This window comes from Cucumis melo, chromosome 5 (assembly GCF_025177605.1).
Source record: "Cucumis melo cultivar AY chromosome 5, USDA_Cmelo_AY_1.0, whole genome shotgun sequence".
NCBI classification, from domain to species: Eukaryota; Viridiplantae; Streptophyta; class Magnoliopsida; order Cucurbitales; family Cucurbitaceae; genus Cucumis; species Cucumis melo.
The window spans coordinates 17,792,184-17,804,471 of NC_066861.1; the positions used below are offsets into that span (position 1 = coordinate 17,792,184).

Below are 12,288 nucleotides of genomic sequence, written 5' to 3' on the forward strand. Positions count from 1 at the left end.
TCTTATGATATGTGAAAATATGGCACTTTTCCCCGAACAAATAGTGTCTCCAGATTTTTAGTGCTAAATCAACTGCTGCTAGCTCAAGATCATGGGTAGGGTAATTACACTCGTGCTTCTTCAACTGCCTTGAAGCATAAGCTATTACATTCCCATCTTGCATAAGCACACAACCTAATCCTAGCCTTGAAGCGTCATAATAAATCACAGAGTCCTTCCTTGTTACAGGAAGTGCCAGAATAGGTGCTGTGACTAGTCTTTTCTTCAATTCCTGAAAACTTTGCTCGCATTTATCTGACCACTCAAACTTAGCATTCTTCCTTGTCAAAGCTGTCAAAGGCAATGTCAATCGTGAGAAATCCTAAATAAAATGCCTATAGTATCCTGCCAAACCCAGGAAACTACGTACTTCTGTCGCCTCTAGTTGGTCTTTCCCAATTGACAACCGCTTCCACTTTTTGTGGATGAACACTAACTCCTTTTCCTGAAACTACATGCCCAAGAAATACTACTTGTTCCAACCAGAACTCACATTTGCTGAACTTAGCATACAACTGTTTATCACATAGAGTCTGTTGAACAATCCTCAAATGTTCCTCATGGGCTTCTCTGTCAATCGAGTAAACTAATATATCATCAATGAACACGATCATAAAATGATCTAAATACTGATGGAAGATCCTGTTCATGAGATCCATGAAAACCGCGGGCGCATTCGTTAAACCGAATGGCATAACTCGAAACTCATAATGGCCATACCTCGTTCTGAATGCTGTCTTAGCAATATCTTATTCTCTAACCTTCAACTGGTGGTATCTTGACCTTAAGTCAATCTTAGAGAACAATGCTGCTCCCCTTAATTGATCAAATAAATCATCGATACGTGGTAAAGGATACTTGTTACGTATTGTAACCTAGTTTAACTGTCTATAGTCAATATATAATTTGAGGGTACCATCTTTCTTTTTCACAAATAGCACTGGTGCCCCCCAACGCGATACACTAGGCCTGATGTATCCCTTGTTAACCAGTTCTTGTAACTGCATCTTCAATTCTTTAAACTTGCTTGGAGCCATTATATACGGTGCCTGTGAAATAGGTGCTATTCCTGGTAATAATTCAATGGTGAACTCAATCTCTCTATCATGTGGCAAACCTGACAGATCATCTGGAAATACATCAAGAAACTCTTTCACTACAGGAACATCTTCTGGCTTCAGCTTTTCTCTCTGCACTACTACGATGTGTGCAAGAAAAGCTGTGCAAGCCTTCCTCAGCAATTTCTCAACTTTCAAAACTGAGATTAAACTTCTAGAAATGACTTCCTCATACCTCTAAAAACCACTTCAGCAAAGCCTGGTTTTCTGAAAAACCACTTCCTTTCTATGGCAATCCATAGATGTATAGTGAGCAAATAAGAAATCCATTCCCAAAATTACATCTAACCTCTGTAACTCTAGTGGTAGCAAGTCCACTAGCAGACTGATACCTTCTACTAAAATTTCACAATTACGCAACACCTCATTGACAACTAAAACGTCACCAACAAGAGTGTATATAGCTAACCCCTTAGATAAAGGCTCTAGCATCCTCTTCAACTTAGTCAAAAATATACAAGAAACAAAGAAATGCCTAGCACTTGGATCAAATAAAACATCTGCAGGTACATTACAAATAAGAATCGTACCAGTAATAACGTCTGGTGCATCCTCCGCTTCTTGTTGAGTCATAGCATAGACTTTTCCCTGTTGCCTAGGTCTTCCAACAACTCTCTTTTGCCTTGCACCACTGGTGCCCTCTGTTGGATCCACTGAAACTCTCGATTGCTTAACTGTCGAGGACCCAACTCCCTAATCTCTCTGAACTCTCATGTTCAACTGCTGACAATCTTTCTTGAAATGTCCTGGCTGTCCGCTCTGGTAACATACACCAATACCCACCAAGCAACTGACCCCAATGGTTCTTGCCACAACTCGTGCATGGTGTTCGCCTGACTATACTAGCAACGGACTCCTGACCTGGTTGCGATCTTATAGTTGATCTAGTGGGTTGACTAGGTATTCTCTGGCTTTGTCTCTGAAAAACACTACCATAACTCACGTTTCTCGATGCTTGGCCTCGAGACCTATTCTTAAAGTCTTGACGACCGGAAATATTTATCCCAGGCGTGAACCTTCGCTGCTTACAGCCTCTAAATCCACTAGCTATTGATGTCCCATGACTAAGCTCCATTGCTGATTTCTCTTCTGTTATACTCTGCTCCACACGAAGGGTAAGCTCCACTAACTGAGAAAAACTCGTCCACTTAGTAATGGCTGTAACTGGGGTACGTATTTCAAAACGCAACCCTATTTCAAACCTTCGGCACCTGTCACTCTCAGAAGCCACAATAACGTCAGCATACTGTGAAAACTCGGTATACTTCCTCTCACACTCAGCCACTGAAAGTGATCCTTGTTTCAACCCCAGAAATTCATCCCTTTTGGCTTCGCAGTATGTGCTGGGACAATACTTATCTTTGAATATGCCTCTAAAAGTCTGCAAGTCTAAAGCACGTGCATCACTGCGTCTAGCTAATATAGATTTCCACAATCCTTCAGCCTCTTTTTCCAACAAAATGTGGCCAGTCTAACCTTTCGCTCCTCAGGACAATTCATCACATCAAAACACTTTTCAAGCATATTCAACCAGTTCTCTGCATCAGCTGGATCTGTGGAACCCTCAAACACTGTAGCCTTAAACTTCTTCAGCCGTTCAATTCCGTATGCCTTTTCTGGATCACTAGGCTCTGCTCTCTCTGGCCTTCCTATCTCTTGTGCTGTTCTTGCAAACTATTTGTTTCCTGCCCCACCTCGAACTCTTAGGGTACTAGATTCCCCTACAGATGGACCTTGGATAGGACCTTGCATCCCGTTCTGATTCTACCGACGTCGTTTGCGAGTATGTGGTGGCATGACTCCTATAATATGTCCACACATTAGACATAGTATAGATACTTAACTCAAATGCATGGTACTAAATGTCTACTCACATATTAATAATAATTGGACTTACTTCTACCCTTACCTAGACCATACTCCACTAGTTCCCTTTAAGCTACTTGACTTTCAATTATTTACTTTCCAGTTTCTTCTAGAGCTAACCGCTCTATCTTAATTCCCATGAAGCAAACTGCTCTGATACCAAGTTGTCACACCCCCTTCCGGACTACCTTCTAGCTTAGATCGAAAGATGGCGTGAAGCTGACAAACAACGCTTTTCTTTACCTGTATCTGTCGCCTCTGCTTAAAACTTGAATGTGATGAACTTGCCAATCTAGTATATAAACTTTTATACATGCAACAAAACACAGCGGATCCTAGGCTAGTCAAACACATACATGAAGTGTACGTCGGAATTAACTGATTTCACGAGTAAACCTAAAGACACCTTAATCAAAATATAACCAACAAAAATTTACACAACTGCAGCTTCTAAAGCTTATACAAACTGTGGAGTATCTATAACATACAAGGGTGTATATACATCATAACACAACAGATTCTATGCCCAACTCGAAACACGTACTAGCAATCGATAACGGAGCTTCAGCAGACTAAGGCAGTCTATCAAGCACCTGGAACTCGATCTCTAATTGGAAAATGGGTAAAACATTTTGAAAAGGGTGAGCTATAAAGCTTAGTGAGTGAATCAGTTTAAAACTATAAATTTAAAGATAAGAGAACGTAAAAACTTTACACATATAAATCTGTTTATACAAGTCGTAAATGTAAACTTGTGGCAGTAAGAATAGCTTTCTCAAATACTCAGCATGTTCGTCATTGAAATCTAGCAAGACATATCAAGTATATTGAAGCATTTTAACTAACACGACAAATCTAAGTTGTGTAGAGTACACCCAGTACAACAACGTTTACAAGCTCTACGATGTAGTAGGGCCCGCCTAGCACTCCCATCGTCTTTGTCGTAGTGGGGCCCGCCCAAAACTCACGACAGCATCGTTGTTATAGAGTACACTTAAAGTCAACAACGAAATCTAACCAGTGTGCACACGGTAATCTCTAGCCTCAGGCTTAAGATCTCAGTCATGTAGTTGATGAAAATTTCATAAATCATCTAAAAATATTAAAACATACCTGCTTATAAATCTTACACAGAGCTCAAACTTTACTCAGCTCTTTCGTGGAAAACTGTAGTTCTTAAAACAAAACTTCTTACTAATTCATGCTTTACTTAAAACAATGTGGTTTAAATACTTTCCAAACATTTAATATGCATGTGCTAGCATAAATTTCATTAAGAAATCTACTTTTCAAACGTATACTTGAAAATAGTCATGAAATTCAAATACCTTTCGTGGCTTCGGAAATAAACATTCATCGCATTTAATCATAAATAACTGTTATGGAAAATATTTCAAAGTTTGTTTTGTCACTCACAGTCTTGGACTAGATCCTTGGTTTATAAGCTCAGTTTAATTCTTCTCGGCCTGCCAACAACCCAACCGAGTATTAAAACTCTAAACATTCTGGTTTCCTAAAGATATACATAACATGTCACACCAAAGATGACGCTCACGAAAACAAAGCTTAAGAAATAAAATCCTATTTCAACAATTCTTTGAAATTTCCAGATTTCTAACATAAATTTCAAATGACTATAACTTTCTCAATACTTAACCAAAATGAGTTTTCTTTATATCAAAATCTTCATTTTGAGATCCTCTAAAACTTACCTGAAGACATGTAAATCTGATTCCCCGTGCATAAACTCAGATAACTCTCGAAAACAGAACCACTTCCAGAATCGCGTGCACACGACCTCTTTAACTTTTCCCTACAATCTAACTGCTTTTTAGTCGATTTTGGTTCACGATTTCTTCATCAAAGTTGTAGTAAATTGAATAATCTTTCCAACCATACCAAATAGCGATTCTAACTCAAACGGTACACTCTGAAATACAAGAAAAACACGAGACCTTCTGATTTCGAGTGAAAACCAACTGCCCTGTTTTCTTCATCAAAAAGCACCCAATGAATATCCGAATTTGCTCCAGCTTTCTTCATAAAGTTTGTTTGAAAATGAGTTAACTTTCATTAAATGTAAACATCACCTCTTAATTCCTTTTGAAGAGTTCAAACCGAATTAAAAACCAATGATGTGCAGAATGAACTAAAATTCAGCCATGGATACACCTTGCTTGAGTTCTCCTCCTCTTCTTCAACCTCAAAATTCTAGTAAAATTCCTCTTCTTCTTACGAACTCTCTCTTAAATGTTCTCTGCAAATTGAAGAAGGACAAAAAATGGAAGTTGGATGTCGTCAAAATGCTTGGCGATGAAGGAAAGAGAAAAAGAAGAAGAAAAGAAAAAATGAAATTTTCTTCTCTTTTTCTTCCTTTTATCCTTTCTTTTCTTTCTTTTCTTTAATTTATTTAATAAAACTATTTAATATATATATATATATATATATATATATATATATTTACACTTAATTTCCATTTTCTTTTTCTTTTTTTTTTCACATTTAAAGAAATTAAACCAAGAAAATATCGGGTTTACAAAAGATGTATCAAGACCTGAAACCAGTTTACTAGTGGCGTAACATGAAGAAAGAAGTGGTAAAATTTGTTAGTAAATGCCTGGTGAGTAAGCAAGTTAAAGCACCAAGGCAGAAACCAGCAGGTCTATTACAACCCTTGAGTGTGCCGGAGTGGAAGTGGGAAAATGTGTCTATGGATTTCATTACAGGATTGCCTAGAACTTTAAGGTGTTTTACAGTGATTTGGGAAGTTGTTGACAGGCTTACCAAATCAGCACACTTCATTCTAGGAAAATCCACTTATACTGCTAGTAAGTGGGCACAGTTGTACTTGATTGAGATAGTGAGACTACATGGAGTGCCGGTGTCGATTGTTTCTGAAAGAGATGCCCGTTTCACTTCTAAGTTCTGGAAGGGTTTACAGGCTGTTATGGGCACGAGTTTAGACTTTAGTACAACTTTCCACTCACAGACTGATGGTCCGACTGAGCATCTGAACCAAGTATGTTGCGAGCTTGCGCATTAGAATTTCTAAGTAGTTGGGATTCTCACTTGCATTTAATGAAATTTGCTTATAAGAACAGTTTTCAGGCTACCATTGGCATGGCAGCATTTGAGGCCTTGTATGACAAATGTTGTAGTTCCCCTGTTTGCTGGGAAGAGGTTGGTTAGCAGAGATTGATGTGTCCTAAGTTAGTTCAGTCTACTAACGAAACGATATAGAAAATTAGAGCACGTATGCAGACCGCATAGAGTAGACAGAAGAGTTATGCTGATGTGAGATGGAAAGATCTTGAGTTTGATGTGGGAGACAAAGTGTTCTTAAAAGTAACATCTATGAAAGGTGTCTTACGATTTGAAAGAAGAGAAAGTTGAGTCCTCGTTTTGTTGGACCATTTGAGATTCTGGAGTGAATTGGTCTTGTGGCGTATCGCTTGGCGTTGCCACCATTACTCTCGGCAGTTCATGATGTATTCCATGTTTCTATGCTGAGAAAGTATGTGTCCGATCCATCTCATGTGGTGGATTACGGGCCACTAGGAATTGATGAAAATTTGAGTTATACAGAACAACCAGTTGAGATATTGGCTAGAGAGGTAAAGATGTTGAGAAACAGAGAGATCCCTTTAGTTAAAGTCTTATGGCAGGATCACAAAGTTGAAGAGGCTACATGGGAGAGGGAAGACGACACGAGAGCTCGCTATCCTGAGTTGTTCGAGGATGAAAGTTCCTTAAGGAGGGAAGAATGTAACGCCCCAAATTTTAAGGAAGATTTTAACACTTTATATTAATTTTGAGGATTTAAAATTTTTTGGGTGTTAAAATTTATTTGGTTTAGAAGAGAAAAGAAAAAGGAAATAAAAGGTGTAAATTTTAATAATATGATATAATATAAAATAATAATATAATATTAATTTTATATTATTATTATTATTATTATTATTATTATTACTATTATTAAGGAAACTTTCCTAAATATAACAAACTACTGAAATATTTAAGGCCTGTGTAACAAAGCCCATAAATTTAGCCATTTTTTAAGTATTCTAGATTTGCCCTTCCATTATTTTCTAATCTCTGCGATTTTTTATCGTCTTCTTCCTCTGTACTCTTCGATTTTTTCCATCTTTTCATTTTTTTTAGATTTGGGTAAGCAAATCTATTTCTTTTTATTCCTGTTTCTTTTTTTTCTTCATTGTATCATCTTTCTTCTTTTCTTTTTTAAACAGATGGTGTATAAAGAATCTTGAAAAAATTGGTTAGACATTTAAATTAGAGTAACCAAAAACTAAAAGATTGTGTATAAAGAATATTGAAAAAAATCGTCTTTCTTCTTTTCTTTTTACGTAGATGGTGTATAAAGAATCTTAAAAAAAATTGGTTAGGGATTTAAATTAGAGTAACCAAAATTAAAAGATCGTGTATAAAGAATATTGAAAAAAATCGTTTATACCAAATTTTAAAAAAAAAATCGTTTAGATTTGGGGTAGCCAAATCTAAACGATCGTGTAGGAAAATCTAAACGATCGTGTAGGAAAATCTAAACGATCGTGTAGGAAAATCTAAACGATCGTGTAGCCAAATCTAAACGATCGTATACCAAATTTTGAAAAAAACAATTTTAGATTTGAAACCCCAAATCTAAACAATTGTGTAGCCAAATGTAAATGATCATGTAGCCAAATGTAAACGCTCGTGTAGCCAAGAGTAGCCAAATCTGTAAACCCGATATTTTCTTAGTTTAATTTCTTTAAATGTGGAAAGAAAAATAAAAAAGAAAAAGAAAATGGAAATTAAGTGTAAATATATATATATATATATATATATATATTAAATAGTTTTATTAAATAAAGTAAAGAAAAGAAAGAAAAGAAAGGATAAAAAGAAGAAAAGTAGAAGAAAATTTCATTTTTTCTTTTCTTCTTCTTCTTCTTCTTCTCTTTCCTTCACCGCCAAGATTTTGAAGACATCCAAGTTCCATTTTTTTTTCTTTTTCCTTCTTCAATTTGCAGAGAACTTCTAAGAGAGAGTTTGGAAGAAGAAGAAAATTTTACTAGAATTTTTAGGTTGAAGAAGAGGAGGAGAACTCAAGCAAAGTGTATCAATGGCTGAATTTTAGTTCATTCTGCACATCACTGGTTTTTAATTCGGTTTGAACTCTTCAAAAGGAATTAAGAGGTGAGATTTACATTTACTGAAAGTTAGCTCATTTTTAAACAAACTTTATGAAGAACGTTGGAGCAAATTCGGATATTCATTTGGTGCTTTTTGATGAAGAAAATAGGGCAGTTGGTTTTCACTCGAAATCAGGAGGTCTCTGGTTTTTCTTGTATTTCAGAGTGTATCGGTGGAGTTAGAATCTCTATTTGGTATGGTTGGAAATCTTATTCAATTTACTACAACTTTCATGAAGAAATTGTAAACCACAAACGACTAAAAAATCAGTTAAATTGTAGGGACAAGTTAAAGAGGTCGTGCGCGCGCGATTCTGAAAGTGGTTCTGTTTTGAGGGTTATATGTGTTTATGCACGGGGAAACAGATTTATATGTCCTCAGGTAAGTTTTATAGGATCTCAAAATGAAGATTTTGATATAAAGAACACTCATTTTGGTTAAGTATTGAGAAAGTTATAGTCCTTTGAAGTTTATGTTAGAAATCTGGAAATTTTAGAGAATTGTTGAAATAGGATTTTATTTCTTAAGCTTTGTTTTCGTGAGCGTCATCTTTGGTGCGACATGTTATGTATATCTTTAGGAAACCAGAATGTTTAGAGTTTTAATACTCTGTTGGGTTGTTAGCAGGCCGAGAAGAATTAAACCGAGCTTATAGACCAAGGATCTAGCCCAAGACTGTGAGTGACAAAACCAACTTTGAAATATTTTCCATAATTGTTATTATGATTGAATGCGATAAATGTTTATTTACGAAGCCATGAAAAGTATTTGAATTTCATGACTATTTTCAAGTATACATTTGGAGACTAGATTTCTTAAAGAAATTTATGCTAGCACGTAGATATTAAATGTTTGGAAAGTATTTAAACCACAATATTTTAAGCAAAGCATGAATTAGTATGAAGTTTTGTTTTAAGAACTACAATTTTCCACCACGTAGATATTAAATGTTTGGAAAGTATTTAAACCACAATATTTTAGGCAAAGCATGAATTAGTATGAAGTTTTGTTGTAAGAACTACAATTTTCCACGAAAGAGCTGAGTAAAGTTCGAGCTTTGTGTAAAATTTATAAGCAGGCATGTTTTAATATTTAAAGATGATTTATGAATTTTTCACTAACTACATGACTGAGATCTTGAGCCTGAGGCTAGAGATTACCGTGTGCACACTGGTTAGATTCCGTTGTTGACGTTAAGTGTACTCCGTAATAACGATGCTGTTGTGAGTGCTGGGCGGGCCCCACTATGACAAAGATGATGGAAGTGCTGGGCGGGCCCCACTACATCGTAGTGCTTGTAAACGTTGTTGTACTAGGTGTACCCTACACAATGTAGATTCGTCATGTTAGTTAAAATGCTTCGATATACTTGATATGCATTGCTAGATTTCAACGATGAACATGTTGAGTATTTAAGGAAGCTATTCTTACTACTACACATTTACATTTGCGACTTGTATAAACAGATTTATATGTGTAAAGTTTTCACGTGCTCTTATCTTTAAATTCATAGTTTTAAACTGAGTCACTCACTGAGCTTCATAGCTCACCATTTCCAAAATGTTTTACCCATTTTCCAGGTAGAGATCGACTTCCCGGTGCCTGATAGACTGCCTTAATCTGCGGAAGCTTCATTATCGATTGCCAGTACGTGTTTTGAGTTGGGCATAGAGTCTGTTGTGTTGTGGTGTATATACACCCTTGTATGTTATAGATACTCCACAGTTTGTATAATCTTTAGGAGCTGTAGTTGTGTAAATTTTGTTGGTTATATTTTGATTAAGGTGTCTTTAGGTTTACTCGTGAAATCGGTAAATTTTGAGGTACACTTCATGTATGTGTTTGACTAGCTGTGTTTGACTAGCCTAGGATCCGCTGTGTTTTGTGGCATGTACAATAGTTTATACATGCCACAAAATATTTCATGGCTTCATAAATAAACATTTATCGCATTCAATCATAATAACAATTATGGAAAATATTTCAAAGTTGGTTTTGTCACTCAATGTCTTGGGCTAGATCCTTGGTCTATAAGCTCGGTTGAATTCTTCTCGGCCTGCCAACAACCCAACCGAGTATTAAAACCCTAAACATTCTGGTTTCCTAAAGATATACATAACATGTCGCACCAAAGATGACGCTCACGAAAACAAAGCTTAAGAAATAAAATCCTATTTCAACAATTCTCTAAAATTTCCAGATTTCTAACATAAACTTCAAAGGACTATAACTTTCTCAATACTTAACCAAAATGAGTGTTCTTTATATCAAACTCTTCATTTTGAGATCCTATAAAACTTACCTGAAGACATATAAATTTGCTTTCCCGTCCATAAACACATATAACCCTCAAAACAGAACCACTTTCAGAATCGCGCGCACAAGACCTCTTTAACTTGTTCCTACAATTTAACCAATTTTTAGTCGTTTTTGGTTTACAATTTCTTCATGAAAGTTGTAGTAACTTGAATAAGCTTTCCATCTATACCAAATAGAGATTCTAGCTCCACCGATACACTCTGAAATACAAGAAAAACCAGAGACCTCCTGATTTCGAGTGAAAACCAATTGCCCTGTTTTCTTCATCAAAAAGCACCAAATGAATATCCGAATTTGCTCCAACGTTCTTCATAAAGTTTGTTTAAAAATGAGTTAACTTTCAGTAAATGTAAATCTCACCTCTTAATTCCTTTTGAAGAGTTCAAACCGAATTAAAAACCAGTGATGTGCAGAATGAACTAAAATTCAGCCATTGATACACTTTGCTTGAGTTCTCCTCCTCTTCTTCAACCTAAAAATTCTAGTAAAATTTCTCTTCTTCTTCCAAACTCTCTCTTATAAGTTCTCTGCAAATTGAAGAAGGAAAAAGAAAAAAAAAATAAAGGAAACTTGGATGTCTTCAAACTCTTGGCGGTGAAGGGAAGAGAAGAAGAAGAAGAAAAGAGAAAATGAAATTTTCTTCTCCTTTTCTTCTTTTTGTCCTTTCTTTTCTTTCTTTTCTTTAATTAATTTAATAAAACTATTTAATATATAAATATATATATTTATATTTACACTTAATTTCCATTTTCTTTTTCTTTTTTTTTCCACATTTAAAGAAATTAAACCAAGAAAATATCGGGTTTACAACTTACCTTCCCTTTAGAAAATTTCGTCCTCGAAATTTAGAATTTCCTTAACTGAAAAGTATCGGATAGCTCTTCTTCATCTGATATTCTGGTTCCCAAGTTGCCTCCTCTGCTCCATGATGTCTCCACAAAACCTTTATGAGTGGAATCGTTTTGTTTCTCAAAACTTGTTCCTTTCTGTCGAGAATCTGAACTGGTTCTTCAACATAACTCAAATCTTCTTTTAATTCAACTGGTTGATCTTGCAACACATGCGATGGATCTGGTATATATTTTCTTAACATGGATACATGGAAAACATCATGTATTCGTGCAAGTTCTATTGGCAACTCAAGTCTATACGCTGCTGGTCCCACTCGTTCCGTCATCTGATATGGCCCAATATATCTAGGACTTAACTTACCTTTTCTTCCGAAACGAATAACACCTCGCCATGGAGATAATTTCAAGAAAACTTGATCTCCAACTTGGAATTCTAGGTTTCTTCGTCGCTTATCCGCATAACTTTTCTGTCGATCTTGGGCTTTCCTCAGATTTTCTCTGATCAACTTAATATTGTTTGTCGTAATCTGAACCAACTCAGGACCTACTAACTTCCGCTCTCCCACTTCTTTCCAGCACATAGGAGTTCTGCATGGTCTCCCGTATAAGGCTTCATATGGTGCCATACCGATACTAGACTGATAGTTATTATTATAAGCAAACTCCATAAGTGGCAAGTGGGTATCCCAACTTCCTTTAAGTTGTAGGTCACATGCTCTCAACATTTCCTCTAAAGTTTGGATGGTCCTCTCGGACTGACCATCAGTTTGGGGATGAAATGATGTACTAAACTTTAGCCCTATTCCCATTGCTTTCTGTAAACTAGGCCAAAATTTAGAAGTAAACCTCGGATCCCTATCTGAAACTATGGACATTGGTACTCCATACTGACTCACAATCTT

At 36.0% G+C, this 12,288-nt stretch overlaps 1 protein-coding gene across 1 annotated transcript in view; it reads right to left on the minus strand.

Annotated features, from left to right (window-relative positions):
• LOC127149555 (uncharacterized) overlaps window positions 1-12,288 on the minus strand; it is a 28,619-nt gene that overhangs the window by 389 nt on the left and 15,942 nt on the right. The window lies entirely within an intron of this gene.